The 17,366-nt window shown below is 40.5% G+C and overlaps 1 protein-coding gene across 1 annotated transcript in view; it reads right to left on the bottom strand.

Annotated features, from left to right (window-relative positions):
- vasna (vasorin a) overlaps nt 1–16,615 on the bottom strand; it is a 63,153-nt gene extending 46,538 nt beyond the window's left edge. The window contains exons 1-2 of the mRNA XM_036565081.1: nt 16,461–16,615; nt 16,132–16,196 (exon numbers count right to left, since the gene is read on the bottom strand). The gene's annotated coding sequence lies outside the window, so the exon portion shown is untranslated. The remainder of the gene's footprint in view (nt 1–16,131; nt 16,197–16,460) is intronic.
- Between the last annotated feature and the right edge of the window lie 751 nt (nt 16,616–17,366).

Below are 17,366 nucleotides of genomic sequence, written 5' to 3'. Positions count from 1 at the left end.
AATAAAACATAAGACACATGTAGGTTCACTGGTGGATAGTAAACCCCAGTAGTTCACTGGGGATCAACACCCATTCCACAAAAGTTGGGCAAAGGGGGCAAAGTTACCACTGTGTTTCATCACCTCTTCTTTTAACAACACTGTAAGCGTTTGGAAACTGAGGAGAACCAATAGCTGTAGGTTTAAAAGTGAAATGTTCTAATGCACCCCTATACCATCATGAATCCTGGCATTTGAACTGTGCACTGATAACTGAGCTGAGTGGTCTTTAGCCGGAGAACACAGTGTCCATGATTTCCAATGTTGATTTGTCGGACCACAGGACACTTTTCCACTTCCCCTCAGTCCATTTTAAATGAGCTCGGGCCCAGAGAAGGCGGCAGCATTTCAGGATCCTGTTTATATGTGGTTTCTTCTTTGTGTTTTAGAGTTTTGCATTTGTGGATGCAGCGACAAATTAATTTTTGCAGACAGTGGTTTTCAGAAGTGTTCCTGAGCCCATGCCGTGATTTCCACTACATAATCATGTATGTTTTCAATACAGTGCCGTCTGAGGGCCCAAAGATCACGGCTGGCAAATATTGGGTTTTGTCCTTGTCCCTTACATACAGAGATTTCTCCAGATTCTCTGAATCTTTTAATGTTATTATGTACTGTAGATGCTGAAAAGCAAATGTTCTTTACTATTTTATGTTGAGAAACGTTATTCTTGAATTGTTGCACAATTTTCTCATGCAGTCTTTCACAGAGTGGTAAACCTCTCCCCATCTTTACTTCTGAAAGACTCTGCTTTGTTTGGATGCTTTGTTTATACCCAGTCATGTTACTGACCTGTTGCCAAATAACCACCGGGTGTTTTTTTAAGCATCACACAACTTCACCGGCCTTTTGTTGCCCCCATCCCAACTTTTTGGAACGTGTTGCCGGCATCAAATGCAAAATGGGTATATATTTTTCAAAAAACAATACAATTTCTCAGTTTCAACATTTGATATGTTGTCTTTGAAGCATTTTCAATGAAGTATGGGGTTTAAATGGTTTGCACATCATTGCATTTTGTTTTTATTTATATTTTTCACAGCGTCCTAACTTTTTTGGAAATGGGGTTGTAAATAAAAAGGCTACACTTGCATGACGACATGGCAACCCATGGTTCCTATCACCACCATTGTAAAAAGTGTTTTTTGTACAATGAACCACCTAAAAAGGAGTAGTGGGCACATCTCCCAATTGTAAATCAGCCTGTACGGTCCAGCTAGCATCGTGTACCTCACAAATCAGCCCCAGTTAGCTTACTTTATCAGGAACAACTGGAGCTCACACTGACATATACCAGCTCTGCTCTGCACGGCTGCTGTGCGATTATTATGGCCAGGCAAGTAGTTAGTCCATCATACTGTTTTAGGTTTTAAAGCAGTTATACTCAGCAGCGTTTCAGGGCTCTGTAATAATGTTTATTAAGATACTTGAACTGAATCATTGCTTAAAATCCAGCACAGCTGCAATCATCACTGTTTGCTGTAGCCCATAGATCTACATTCCTAGATGCCGCGTTGTCTGTTGTTCTCTATCTGAGGTGATACGTCTGCATGTCCGCCATGTTGGAGAGGTCAAGATCCACTTGTGAACAAATTCACTTGTATTGAGAGACGATGAGTCTCAGGATTAAATCAGCCACAACTTTCTTATTACTGAACCGATTTTCACCAAATCTGTTTTGTTATAATCCTCAGACACAGATTAATCTAGGCTGCTCTGCTCTCGGTAGCTTTTATTTCTTTAATAACTGATCGTGATAATTAGCTGTCCAGACCAGCAGGAAAGTATTCAGTCTGCACGTGACGTTAAAGGTTTAGTGCGAGTAAAAACACAAACTCACACACATCAGCAGATCCATCAATGTGAGAATCACTTCTAATCTTAATACACATAACAATAAAATAACCCCCCAAAACACAGTAAGAAGGACGAAGCTGAAGTTGGCTTCTATTTGCCAGCTTCTTGTTCAAATTTTTCCGTTCCACCTTAAATGGTGCAGCAGTCACTTTCTGGCGCCTGAAGCTGCACCATTTAAGGTGGACTGGGAAAATTCAAACAAGAAGCTGGCTGATGCACCATTTAAGGTGGTAAATAGACTATAAAATAAAATGTGCTCAATAATACCCGAGGAAACACAATCACATCAACAGGTTCTATGTGCCTCACCAACCACACAGCCATATCTACACATAAACATCACACAAACATGAGTGTGGATCACTGTGTTCCCTCCATTATATAATCCTATCCCACTTTCTGAGTGTAATATTCCTGAAATAGTGTAAGTTTGGACAGTATCTTTCTTAAACTGCCGCTCTGTAATGGTACTGAATGCAGTCCAGCAGTGACGTTGACCGCCCCAAAATGGCGGCGCCGTTGACGTGCCTGGCTGGACACAACGCGGCATCTAGGTATGTGTATCTATGGCTGGCGCCCGCGCGCTCGGTCACGCTCAAAATTCAAAATCTAACGGATCAGCGCGAGACCGACCAACAGTCAGCTAACGTTCAAATCTCAATGGAGTCTCAACAGACCCGGCCGTCTTTAGTGAGGTGAGGAAAGTGAAGAAAGCAGTTCATGTTGATGTTATTCTCAGATTTATTAGCCAGCTAGCTAACGTCTAATGTCAGCAGGCTAATGTTATACTAGCATAGTTTGGTAATGAGGTAATTATGCTTATTTTTATATATATATATATATGTATATACAGTGGTGTGAAAAAGTGTTTGCCCCTTTCCTGATTTCTTATTCTTTTGCGTGTTTCTGACACTTAAATGTTTCAGATCACCAAACAAATTTAAATATTAGACAAAGATAACACAAGTAAACACAAAATGCAGTTTATAAATGAAGGTCTTTATTATTAAGGGAAAAAGAAATCCAACTTACAGGGACCTGTGTGAAAAAGTGATTGCCCCCCCCCCATTAAAACATAAAATTAACTGTGGTTTATCACATCTTTGGAAAGCTGAGTTGAATTTCCCTAGCCACACCCAGGCCTGATTACTGCCACACCTGTTCTCAATCAAGAAATCACTTAAATAGGACCTGCCTGACAAAGTGAAGTAGACCAAAAGATCTTCAAAAGCTACACATCATGCTGCGATCCAAAGAAATTCAGGAACAAATGAGAAGCAAAGTAATTGAGATCTATCAGTCTGGAAAAGGTTATAAAGCCATTTCTAAAGCTTTGGGACTCCAGCGAACCACAGTGAGAGCCATTATCCACAAATGGCGAAAACATGGAACAGTGGTGAACGTTCCCAGGAGTGGCCGGCCAACGAAAATTACCCCAAGAGCGCAGCGACGACTCATCCAAGAGGTCACAAAAGACCCCATAACAACATCCAAAGAACTGCAGGCCTCGCTTGCCTCAGTTAAGGTCAGGGTTCATGACTCCACCATAAGAAAGAGACCGGGCAAAAATGGCCTGCATGGCAGAGTTCCAAGACGAAAACCACTGCTGAGCAAAAAGAACATAAAGACTCGTCTCAGTTTTGCAAGAAAACATCTTGATGATCCCCAAGACTTTTGGGAGAATACTCTGTGGACTGACGAGACAAAAGTTGAACTTTTTGGAAAGTGTATGTCCCATTACATCTGGCATAGAAGTAACACAGCATTTCAGAAAAGAAACATCATACCAACAGTAAAATATGGTGGTGGTAGTGTGATGGTCTGGGGCTGTTTTGCAGCTTCAGGACCTGGAAGACTTGCTGTGGTAAATGGAACCATGAATTCTGCCGTCTACCAAAAAATCCTGAAGGAGAATGTCCGGCCATCTGTTCGTGACCTCAAGCTGAAGCGCACTTCAGTTCTGCAGCAGGACAATGATCCAAAACACACCAGCAAGTCCTCTGAATGGCTTAAAAAACACAAAATTAAGACTTTGGAGTGGCCTAGTCAAAGTCCTGACCTGAATCCGATTGAGATGCTGTGGCATGACCTTAAAAAGGTGGTTCATGCTCGGAAACCCTCCACTGTGGCTGACTTACAACAATTCTGCAAACATGAGTGGCCAAAATTCCTCCACAGTGCTGCTAGAGTACTTGTTAGCATAATTTGTGAGCGTGTTGGCATTGCCTTGCTGTTTTTTAGCATTGGGTGGATGGATGCTGATCCCAGATCAGCTGCTACTGCTGTATGTAGCGTTTAGTGGTGGGCAACATGACGATATGTCATCGTTATTGTGATAAATTCTGCCACAGTGTGCTTTTCTGAGCGTATCGCGGACATCAGCACTCAAAGAACACTGAATAACCCCATTTCATTATAAAGTGAGCGCAGTTAGTCCTGTTTAATTGGATTTAGTGCTGTGCTGCATATAAAACACTGAATATACATCATACTACAGGTTCTATTTTGTCTGTTCCAATTTATTATATCTCAGAAAAATGTAATCACAATGCGTTGTGTATTGTGAACATGTCTCGTGTATTGGAATTTATTTTTTCACATCATTCATTCCATCTTTTACGAGCATATACAGTCCTGGAGCTCCCTGTTGCTTTTAAGACGACATTTTGCGGGGCAGTTTGGAAAGTCAGATTTCAAATTAAGTTCTAGGGGTAGGCGATATGGCAGAAATATAGCATAATGATACACATTTCCACAATTTGTGTCATGAGATTTAGTTTTTTCTGAGGTTTTAAGCCACATTTAAAAAAGAGTGTGCCATCATTCAGCGTTACCATGGCAGCAGTGCCGAACAGAAGTTAAAGCCTGTAAACGGTGGAAAAGCAGCTCATCTCACCTTTTTCTCCTTCGTCTCGCTCTAATAATGAAGCTGAGAGCTGATCAGAGTTAATGATCTTCTCAGCGAAGCTCGTTCTGCTCGTTAGTTTGTGCTGATGAGGGTCATTTCAGGACGCCGGTTCATCACATTAATGACAGATTTGAGTCACTTACCTAAACGAGTGTGGACCATCGTGTTAGAGAGATCGGATTTGAGCAACTAGGCTTAGAATGTGAACGCAGCCTAACTGACTATTCCGCAGCAGGTATCCTTGCGGTCTGAAGGATTTTAATCAAAACTGATCTTTGTGAGTCGACCCTGCGAAAAAGAGCGATTTTTGCTTATGATTCTTTTATAAAACCAAAGGTAGTTTGTTTTTCTGCTCTCACATTCTTCCTACATGGACTTCTTTCTGTGGTGTTTGTGTGTTTTTAGAAGTCCACACCAGCTCTTTTATGTGTAGTGTTGCAGCTTTGTTTTTGTTGTTGTAGTTGTTGATTTAAAGTCCGTGTTGTTGCTGTAACATGAGCTGGCGTGTCTTTAATGGCAGTGGAAGTGGGGATTAGCAGTACTGAACACAGAGAGTGTAGCAGCTGGAAGCACAACAGCTTCCTATCTGCAGCGTCTCTCGGTGGTGTGTGTGTGTGTGTGTGTGTGTGTGTGTTTGGTTTTTAGCTCTTTATGAAGCTCCTCACTGAGTTGACACTCACCCACTAACACAGCAGTTCAGTCTCTCTCTCTGTCTCTCTCTCTCTCTCTCATATTGTTTCTCTTTGTCTCTCTCTCTATCTCTCACTCTACCTCTCTATCCCTTTCTTTCTCTCTCTTTCCTTTTCTTTTCTTTCCCTCGTCCTCGTTTTCTTTTTGTCGTTTCTCTCTCCCACATTTACTTTCCCTCGTCAGATTTTCTGAAGTCAGCGTTTCTCAACCTGTGGTCCGCGAAGCACCCTGTAGTGGTCCCTGGGCCTGAACTCTGGGGAGGCAGTTGTTCTTGTTTGGTGTGGACTTTTTCTTTAGTTCACTCCATTTTGACATGATAACTGTTCTAACCTCTCACTCTTTACAGACCCTCATTTGCTTTCGTTTCTGCACCACAACCTGCTGTAAAATAAAACCATAGTGAAGATATGCATTTGATTTTGGCTCATGGATCGAAACATATTTTTGGCCTTGCATCAGCGATGTGAGTGGTTAAAGTCAAATTCATAAACCAATGACAAAGCAGCAGATATAAAGTGAGGTTTATTAAGGTCTTATTAAGGTGCTGTGTTACCACAAGTCACCAGAACAGCTTCACTGTACCTTTGGATACATTCTACAACCTTTAGAACTGTAGTGGAGAGATGGACCATCATTCTTGTAACAAATATTCCCTCAGTTTGTGTTTATATAACAGTGGTGGAGAGCACTGGGCGAACACGACACGACTTTTAAAACCTTAACAGATTTCTAAAACGAAGAGCATCACAAACTGAACGTCAGTTTGTCACAGAACTTCTCGTCTTTTTGTCGTGAGGGTATCACACTAGACGACAAGGCAAAGAGAGAGTTTAACACACATAATGAGTTTGGGCTACGAATAAGAACTCAAACTCCCAGAACTCCTCAGAAATAACATGACACAAAGCTAAACTTGCTGGACTGGAGCTGTTTGTGCTACTATGCACAGCGAAAGCGAAAACTGTGGATTAATACAGGGTTAAAAAACGCTGATATACGTTATAGTGATTATAGTGAGAGCTGGAGAAATATTTCACTGCAAACTGGCAGCTGAGCTGAAATTGTAGAGTGTCTTGACGATTCACTCATTCCTCCTCTCACACTACTAGATCATTCACGCCGTCAGTCGCTTCCGATCGAGCTCCCGACCTGAAAAGTTTGTTGCAAGGGGTAAATCTGGGTTAAAATCGGGCAAAAAATCATGTAGTGTAGACCCAGCTTAATATGATGGTCAAGATCTCCAACAAGTATTCAAATTACATATATATGCATGCAGCCTCTTCTGATTAGAGGATTCTGGTACTTTAAGGCCCAGTCCCATTTCTTCTTTTTACCCCTACCCCTTGTTTTTGAGTGTCACCCTAACCCCTTGGAACTGAGTTACAGGGGTAGTGGTTGAAACCTTGCCCTACGAAATGGGACCCTCAAATAAAAAAAAGAGTCTGATTCTTTTGGTGGGAATTTTCCGTTCCACCTTAAATGGTGCAGCACTTGGCGCTTCAGGCGTCAATACTGCGGGACTATTTAAGGTGGAACAGGAAAGTTAGCTAGCTAGCTACCGAGACATTAGCATGCTGTTAGCATTGTTTTATGCTTGTTACGAAGAAAATGTCCATAATACATCGAAACAACATTAAACTAAGATAATACAGTGGTTATCTTGCCAGTTTTCTTTTTTTTTGGAGTGTGACTTTGAAAAACCTCCGTTTGGAGGGCCATGTAGCCCAAACACTTCGCCCTACCCCTCTATCTCAACAAAATCAGGAGACCCTCCCCCTAGACGTGAACGCACAAAACAGAGGGCTAAAGGCTATGTGGTAGCGGCAAAGGGTGAAATGGGATTGGGCCTAAGTTGCACCCATTGCTGACGCGGGTCTTCAGTTGCACACACGTCTTGTATTATTTCCATGCTTGGGGCTACAAAACCGTTTGGTGGGATGACAATGATGTTGCTATACGCTAAATAGTTCTACATTCAAGTTGGTATTCTGCCACTGCATCCTGCTGCTTTATTTCAAACCTGAAAACAATCAAATAAATTTAGTTTACTGACACGGACTCCAAATAAATGAAAGCAGTACATGATTATAAATCAGTAAACATCAAAAATTCAATTTAACACCAATTTTTCATTGTTAAATGGTGCTGAAAGCCAGGAGAGTAGCTGTCACATTAGCTTAGCTATCATGCTACCAGCTCTGCTCACCACAGAACAGGTCTGATTCTGACTAACTGAAGCTTTACTGATGCAAGTTTAGTTGATAATGACTCAAACCTGAGGAAGGCAAATCAAATGGCTGGTGTTGGAGGGAATGTTGAAATCAAACCTGTTCTGGGGTGTTTGGAGCTGTTGCTTCCTGGCTAAGCTAACGCTTGCTAGCTCCTCTCTCCTAACCAACTTAGCTTAGCTAATGGGATCCAAACAGCCCAGTACATGCTCGATTCAACTAACTGGTGCTCTGCTGTCACAAATATATAACAACTTTTAAAAACTTATAACAGCGAGAGCAAAGTTGACCGATTGGAGTTGGAGTGACATAAAGCCTAAAGCGAGTGTACAGTGCCTTCTACTGCAGTACAGACTAGGGCTGATAGATGAATTGTTTTTATGTTAAATCGTAATTTGAGAGGGTGCAGTTTTTGAAATCTGCAGTTGTAGTTTTAACTGTAGCCTGTATCATTAACACTGTTTTCTAATGATTTAAGAACATGGAACTTGTGATCTGCCTCATGAGTAAATGAGTTACTACCAACAAAAGCAGCCCATATAGAGGTGAGCAGTATGACGATAGTTTGTGTTATTCATGGTCATTCTGGTCTAATTTGCTTGGTCTTCATCCACCTGCAGGGTTGTAGAGATGAGCTCTATCAGAGCACAGTCAGAGTTGCTTACCAAATGGCGACATGAGTAGTATGTACTATTCGTTTTGCATGTTTTTTCAATGAATATACCATTTTCAAGTTTCTTCCTAAGGGTGTGGTGTCAATGTAAATAAATGAATTCTGAGAGAATGGCGATTGCTTGTGAGGGCTGGGTACTAATCTGATGCTCTTACACATCATGGCTGCTGTGATTGTAATTTTTACAGGTTAGCTTCATATTTCAAGTGTTTTATTATTAAAAAATGTTATTTTGTATAAATTATATAAAAAATTAAATACATAAAGTTAAGGGGTCTGGCCCAAAGTCCCACCCACAGCGTTACTGGATTGCTTGAAATGTGGATGATCAAGTACACCTAACCAGCACTTCTGTAGCCTGTCTCTGTGTCCTGCCCCATGTTGAGTAAATTCAATCAGATGTGCTTTTCGGTTTTGTGAGAGATCCGGGAAAAGCTCAATGCACTCGGTCATAATTCCGCTCACCTTACCCAGACAGAGGTGACTTGTGCATGCACCTCATCCGATTTCAAAGCGCCATATTTTTACAACTGTGAGGCGCCTAGGAACCAATCACACACCACTTGAAAGAGGGGGTCCTAGTGTTTGACTGAAGATGGCTCCCTTCAGTCTGCGAGGAGATGAGACCCCTGAGCAGAAAGCGTTCTGTGTTCTCCACTTCAATAAGAGTGAATCTGATAACTGTGCAGATTGATTTTCATGGGCAGTGAAGCTCCAACAGCTCAGAGCGTTCGGCGTTGGTTCCACAACACTGGATGATCTCCGAAATCTCACTGAAAGAGCCGTGAGTGCAGCGACACCCGACATGCTCAATCCAGTATGGGATGAATTTGGCTATGGCGTGGATGTTGGACAGCTGGAGGAGGTTCATACTGAGCACTTGTACAATTACATAATAAACTTTATGCTCATTTAAACCATTTACAGTTTACTGCATTGATCTGTAATGATTTACAAGTGAAATAAATCATTTTGAAATCAGGTGAATCTTTTTGAATCACACTGTAGTTTGATCATGTTGGGAATATGAACGGAGATTCATTTCTATTTCCGCTTGTTAAAAGTACAGACAGCTGCTAAGTTGCTACTCCCAAAGATTCCACTGCTCTACTTGGGCTAAATGAGCTGTTTCCATCAAATCACACAGGGCATTTTTAGAAGCCAGTTAGAATACGTTTGATACATTTAACACGCCCAACTACTGCTTGTTATCACATGAAAAACATTTTTCTTGAACAAAATGAAAACAATTCAGCATTCATTTTTCCTCTTTCCACAAATTACTGACAGTTTTTACTGCATGACTGCTCAGGTAATTACTATAATACAGTTCTCTGTTTTTTGGTTAGTGTAGGATTTTTACAGTTTTTAGACTGTATCTAGGCTTTCTTGCTTACACCCATGTACTGAAAAAAGCAAGTTTCACCCCTGATGTGTGCCCTTTCAACACCTTCAGTGACTCATACGAAGTATCTGTTTAACCTCTCATGTGGCCAGGTCCCGCTGGTGGGCCCAAAGTTTTACTGCACACTTCTATAACCTAAGAATAGCTCAAGTAGTTTGCACTGAAGTCACTGTAGTTACCAAATAATAAATGTGTAGTAAGCCTGGCATTTTAAGCAGTCAACATAAATTATGTAAATACAAAATATTTATAGAATTTTCTGAATTTGAAGTTTGAGCCTCTTATTCAAGCTCTGACTGTTACACGTCAACAGAGAGCTATTCATGTTTTTTTTTTATTCTGTTTTAAGTTACTGTAAAATGTTTGCTGTTTTTGCAGTCTGTACAGTCTGAAGCTCAAAGCACTTTTTTATATTGTTCTAATATTCTTTTATTTTAAGTTGTGAATAAAAGTTGCAGTCTTGGAAATTTTCACACTACAAAAATCAAATTTATGGTAAATGAGCCCTAACAATCGGTCCAAAAAATCAGTTATGGATGTCCCTGCTTATTAATAATCTGTAAATGTATTGGCCCTGAAAAACATATCGTTGATCCCTAATGTAGTTTCTATAACGCCTCGCTCCAGTAGTTGTATCTGTTTGCTCAATAGCTGTGATTGGTGAAAAAGCTAATGTGAGCTGAAAATAAACTTGTGCTCCATATGCAGCCTATTATTAAATCAGGATAGTTCAATAAATCAAACTCTGCCCCCTCCTGCAACTGAATAGTTCTGATTTGCCCATCCTACCACTGAACCTGTTTTTTTTTCGCCTTAGTATTTGGTTTTATTTGCCTTGATGTATCCTGATTTTTCTAGATCTTTCTAGACCTTTTAGCTTAACTTGTCATTTAGTTTTACCCACAGTGTTGACTCAGGGTTTAACAACTCGATTTCTGCCCTTTTGTGCAGGCCTCCAGTAGATCTCTTGAGCTCAGAATTAGAAATTAGAAATTAGCCAGATTAGTCTCTTTATTGTGGATCTTGGTGACTCAGGGCCACAGTATGTGTTTACTTATATTTCTAAATATTAGTTGTTTTCAGTCCTAATAAATGCTAGATACTGTAATACAGTGATATGTACATTGCTGTAATACTAATGAAGCTTAATGAATTACATTGACTGGATAGTAAGCTGGAACAGTTATGTAAATTTAGACAGACTATTACATTACAAATAATTACCATTTTATTACAAGCTGGGCTAGCTTATAGAATTTCTTTAATTTAGAATGATGACCATGTTCTGCACAGAGACAGTAGCCTGTGACAGTAGCCATGTTTACATGCAGCGTAGTAATCCGTTAATAATCCGACTAATATCTCAATCAGAATAGAATACGTCCATTTATACACTTCAATCAGAATAGTCTAGTCTGATTGAGGCCATACAGAATACAGTTTCTATCCGACTGATCGAGGTGGGTAATCCTGTAAATAATCCGTTAAATAGAATAATAATATCCGTGTAAACGCCTGTATCTGATTACATTCCCTATCGGAAAGTTTAAGTCCGTTCTGCATGTTCGTCGCGTCATAGTGAAAGTTTATAACGTTCAACATGGCGGAGCAGAAACTGGTCTGCAGAGGAGACGAAGTTTATGCTCTGATCTGTAAAAGACGGCGGTGGGACGGACGTCCAGCTTATGTGTCTCAGAACACGGCGTCTTCCTCTCGGCCTTCTTTAATAAGGACATGTGAAGGACGTTTTCCTGAGTCTGGCATCATTTTAAAGTAATTAAAAACACAAGCACTGCTCACTGCTGCTCATCTCACTCAGACTGGACTCATGTGATGCTTGTTGTCATGGTAACGTCTACACTAAATGGTTCTCTACACATGCCTGTAATTTTGGATCTGATTACTTGTAGTGAGCATGTAAACAGAGATTTTCATCAGATTGTTGAGTAGAGTGAGAATAAACACCCCAGTCTTAATCTGTAATTAGAACTTATTCAATCAGACTGGCAAGAATCTGTGCATGTAAACACAGACACTGTTAACTACAGCTGAAACTATCTACTGTTTTCATAATTACTTTTTTTCCGTTCCATTATGACTTTGATTGATTGATTAGTTAGGAAGTGAAAACCACCAGATATTTGAGCAGTAATGTTTTATTTAACAAATTAAAAGTACAAGGATTATTCTGTCTTCATAAAACACTTACCTATTTTATAATCATACATATTTTCTGCATTGCTCTTAAAAACTTTTAAAGATGCAGAAACAGTGAAGAAATAAAACAAATCCTTCATGGGAGTCCATAAGCTGGTTTTCTGTGTTTCTCCTCTAATAATAAAGCAACAATAAATTAAAAACCTTCTGTGTGGTCATGTATTGAAATGTGATATCACAGACTACACCAGCAGACCAGTAATCAGACAGTATTTATATAGCAGTTATCAGATTAAATAGTGACAGGTCCAGTATTAGCACATTTAACTGACTGAACTGTTTGAAAAAATTATCAGCAATATAAAAGTGTTAGTCATGAAACAGTATACAGATAATGGTGTTATCTCACTCTCTCTCTCTCTCTCTCTCTCTCTCTCTCTCTCTCTCTTTCTCAATCTCTCTCTCTCTGTGTGTGTGTGTGTGTTAGTGTTTATATGTGTGTAGTTGATCAGTGTTCAGGCTCTGACCACAACCAGACCTCCTCACATAGCGGAAATAACTTTACTATGTGTAATCCTTTGTTTTTGTTTTTTTTTTTCCCTTCTACTCTTCTCCCTCTCCTCTACTTTCCTCCTCCCTTTCTCTCGTTCTCTGTGTATGTGTGTGTGTGTATATATATATATATATATATATATACAGCTATATATATATACAGCCTGGGTTTGACACGACTTCTGACTGAAACACAGACATTTGAAGCGTGTCAGACATTCAGCCGACATTTTTAGACTTTTATACTGCCGTTTTATAGTTAATCAGACCGTAAGCACTTTAATTCAAGCCTGTGATATTAATGATGGAGCTGTTTAGGCTGTTTGCTCTCTTTTAGCCTGTTAGCTAGCTGACCAGCCTAGTTCTAGTTAAGAACGTAAGTCTCCAGCCCCTCAGTTTAAACATAATATACTCGGTGGTCCATGCGAGCAGCATGAGAATCAAAGATAATTCCATTAACAGTAGAAGGATTTATTAGTTTAGTGGTGCAGTAATACAGAGTTCAGTTGCTGTGAAGCGGTCATAAGCATGTGTATATCGTGGATTTTATAATGGCTATATATATTGTGTTTGTGTGTGTCTGTGTGTGTGTGTGTGTAGCATTGTCTTAGCTGTTTGGAACAAGGCTGAGGGTTGATTTAGGGCATTAATTAGCATTCATCTTGTAATATCTGTAAGAGACTGTAAAAAGTGAATCCACTGAGTGTTTACTGCTGTTTGTCTCCGGCAAATACAAGATAATTTTAAATTGCAGAGTGGAATTCAGCCTGCAGCTCAGCGTGTGCTCGAGTGTTTCCCAGGAGAGTCGGTGCTCGGAGCCAAACTAGATACCGCCTGCTAAAAACCACACTTTCTCTCCGTTTTTCTCTCTTCCTCTCTCTCTCTCTCTCTGTCTCTCTCTCTCTCTCTCTCCCCTGCTGTGTTAGTTTTTCTCTGAGCCATCTGCTCTGTTTGCTTTACACCCTTTTAGATAAGGAGGAAGGTCAGACGCGGCCTGAGGATTGCCTCAGAAACACAGACACACACACACAGTAGGAATATCACATAAAATAGCATTTTTGGATTAGCATTTTGCATTTGACTGTTGCTGAATGCTGCTGTGCTACAGCTAACCTAGTGAAAAATCACATGTACTCCACTTCCCTCTTACTCTAAACCTAATCCATCAGCCAAGACATGTTTGCTTCTACAAGGCTTGTGTAGCCAGTTTGCCATGTGCCCACCAGTTAGCAGTGAGCTCACTGCATGCCTGAATCGCACACTTGCCTCAAAGTGGTCAGTTGTTTAGTATCCCGACTAGGCTTGCTTATGTGTTTTCTGACCCTGTGTGGTGAACTCTTGTCTGTAAAAGTGGACATGATATTACTGAACAGTGCACACATTTTGAGGCAAGTGTCTGATGATTTAGGCATGCAGGTTGTACAGTGCTAATTGGTGGGAAATAACCTTCTGATACTTGTTAGAATTCCTCTTTAAATGAATAATTCAGTGAAATTTAGGCTCAGGGCCTAAATTTTAGTGCGGGATTGTGGGTATTGCACGTAATTTCACTGATTCCTGCAAATCTGACACTTACAATGCGGCACATTCCCGCAGACGTTTACAGCGATATTTAATAATGTTCAGCCAACGTTTGCACCAGTGTGGAATGCAGAACGACTGGCCTAACGGACCGACTTCCACTCTAGACAACACACGTGGTGCTCGCTCTCCCTCTATCTAAGATCCTAAGAGCGCCCTCCGCTGCTGCAGCACCTCTCGCTAACATTTACACGCAGGTTTTAACGATGTGGGCTTGAAGGCATGCAAAAAGACCGCTGGCTAAAACGTTAATCTACATCATCTGAAGCGGAACCCGTTTAGAAAAAAACACCGGAACCTGAAAGTGTGCAAACAGCAGTGCTAGATATGTCAGCGCTAACAGTGTTAATCCTCAGGATCCTCAGTCAGGTAACAGTAACGTTAGTGAGGTGAAGCAGCAGCACAAAGACAAGTTTCAGACTAACTGGCTCAGAATATCTCTGTGAACCGAACTCAACAGCGGTGAAATGAGCTGCTCGATTAGTAAAATGTACCAATCAACGTTACATCAGCTTTAACGCATCACTCAGACGGCGATTCTCATACCACAGCCTTTAAAAGAAAGCGTGAGGCTGATTTGGCACAGAATGTGATGGCTAATGCTACTGAAGTTGTGCAGTTGCAGTGTGAGGAGGAAACGAAGGGCTTCTCAAAACTGCCTACTTTATAGTGGAAAACGAATTGGCTCATTCAAAATTTGGTCATCTGGTTAAATTTGTGAAAGAGATGCAGTGTCCTTCTTTCAAAAAGCTTTCAAAAAGAAGGGGACAAGGTAAGACCTATAGTTAAGCTCACAAGTAGTACCCCCCCCCAAAACTGTATAAATCCCCCCCATGTGAAAAATTTAAGGGGGGGAATTCCCCTCCATTTTGAAAAATGAATTTCAGGCCCTGGAACTGGAGCCGCTAGGCTAACGGTGCTAACAAACACTGCGAATGAATTGTCACCAAAACTGTTTCCACAAACACATGGACAGACCTTATTTACACGTAGTGAATAAAGAAAATTGTGTTCCATTTTGCAAAAAGAGATCAGAGAAATCGGTATGTTACCACTGATTTCCTGCTGATGTGGATACTGTGGGTTTTGGCAGTGAATCTCAAAGTAGCAGGAGAGACCCCAGCATATAACAGCTGCACCATTTAAGGTGGAACGGAAAATTCAAATAATAAGCTAACTTCAGCTTTGTGCTTTGAGGTGGGTCTGGGGAGTCAGTGGTGGGTCAGGCGATAAACTGACACATTTCGTGTGTATTCAGGTTCAAACATACGGTTGAGGCTCAGTTGTGCAGAAAATGTGGATCCCAGATTCGTAATCTGACATCGTATTGATTTTTTGAGCACCTTTTGATTAGCTTGTCTCCATACATTACCCAATACATCTGTATTATGAATGAATTCCTTTAGCCTTGTCTTTGGTTGTCTTATGAAGAATGATGGCTGTTGCTTCTTTAAGCTACTCAGATATTAATTCGGTAGTTTGTAGTGAGTCATACTGTGTTCTAAACCGTATCAACCTGTCTGCGTGACCTGAATTAAGACCTGGTTATGATAATTAAGAGAGGTTCTAGGCATGTATTTGTGGAAACGGTTTGAGAGACTATTGATTTCTAGTGTTTGTTAGCGACATTAACTTCATAGCTCCAGTTTTAAACTAAAGAAGCAAAATTTTGACACCAGACATGTTTTGATCGATCAACTGTATTTTGGGGCAAGTAGAAAGTCATGTAAATTCGATTTTTCACCAAACTAATTTCACTGTGGCTCTAGCTTTGTAATAATATCATACTGTGGGGTCTGTAGTGATTCCCACCATATTTGGTCCCAAGTGTGTAACGATTTAGGCAAGTAGTTTGCACAATGCTAATTAGTGATGCATCAATACCATTTTTTTCAGTACAATACTTTTTAGTACTTATTTGTACCCAAGTAACCTATTTACAATTAATTAATTAATAGTAAGTTGTTGGTGTAAATGAGTGCAATGTACTTTAGCAGTTGACATGTTGACATGCATTAGCTAGCTATGCTACTTTAGTTACCTTTGATCAAGTAGGGCTGTAGTGGAGAAGAGCGGGTTCCACATCGGAAAAGCGCTATTGTACATCTGTAAGTAAAGTACATTTCATAGTTTTGATCCTCATCTTTCTCTTTTCACAACAGTCTCTGTAGCAGAGTGACAGCAGGAATTACATCCAAGTGGAAAGTCATGTAAATTAGATTTTTTTCACCAAACTAATTTCACTGTGGCTCAGGCTTTGTAATAATATCATACTGTGGGGTCTGTAGTACTTCCCACCATATTTGGTCCCAACGAGGTGAAATGAAGTAGGTGGCAAGAGACACATGGTGATGTATCTCACTCTCCTACCTCTGAGTGTCTGCCCGTCTTTCTGTCCGTCTGTCTTTCCATTCACTCTCACTCTCCTGCTCCTGCCTGCACCTTGTATTAATAGATCATGATGTGTAATGAAATGACCACCTGGCCTCCACTGGAGACGGAACTAACACGTTCACACGCTCTGTTTTTCTCTCTCACACACACACACACACACACACACACACATTCACATGCTTTTTCACTCCTACTCATAAATACACACCATTCACACGGTCATCTCCCACACACATAAACGCACTAAACACACACTTTCCCACGCATCTAAACCTAGCCACGTCCATCCGAAATGGCCTGCTGATAGTTCCTCTTGGCTTCTGTTTGCCAGCTGACCTTGACTAGGAACCAGTTTTGCCAGGAACACTTTTACCTCACATTACTTTATACCTAAGATTCCAGAGCAGCGCTCCTATTTCTATGCATTTAAAGCAGAAAAAAAAAAAAACACAATTTAATCCTTATTTAAAATGTAGTCCGTCGGCTAAGACAAGTCTGGTGTTTGAAGTTTGATTCTTTAGTTGTACACTGGGGCTACGAGGCTAATGTAACAAGTCATGGAAGAATATACCCACCAGTTAACATCGTACAAACAGGATGCCTAAATCACACTTACAAATATGACTAAAGGCTTTCAAGTCTGGGCATTGAATCCAGTGTCCGGTCCTGGATTTTGTGTTCTGGTAGGTGGCTAATCAAATATTTTGATTGTTCAGTTAACTACAAAGAAATACAAAATCCAGGACCGGAAACTAGAATCTGGATTGAGGACTGCTGCTGTGCGATATATTATTGTCTATAATCATGGACAAAAGTGTGTTGTATAGCTAACTGTAGCAGCAACCTAAATTTTGTGTGTATTTTTGTTCTTTTTTTTTGGAT

This window comes from Colossoma macropomum, unplaced genomic scaffold (assembly GCF_904425465.1).
Source record: "Colossoma macropomum unplaced genomic scaffold, Colossoma_macropomum, whole genome shotgun sequence".
Lineage (NCBI taxonomy): Eukaryota > Metazoa > Chordata > Actinopteri > Characiformes > Serrasalmidae > Colossoma > Colossoma macropomum.
This window is presented reverse-complemented; position numbering and strand designations above follow the sequence as displayed.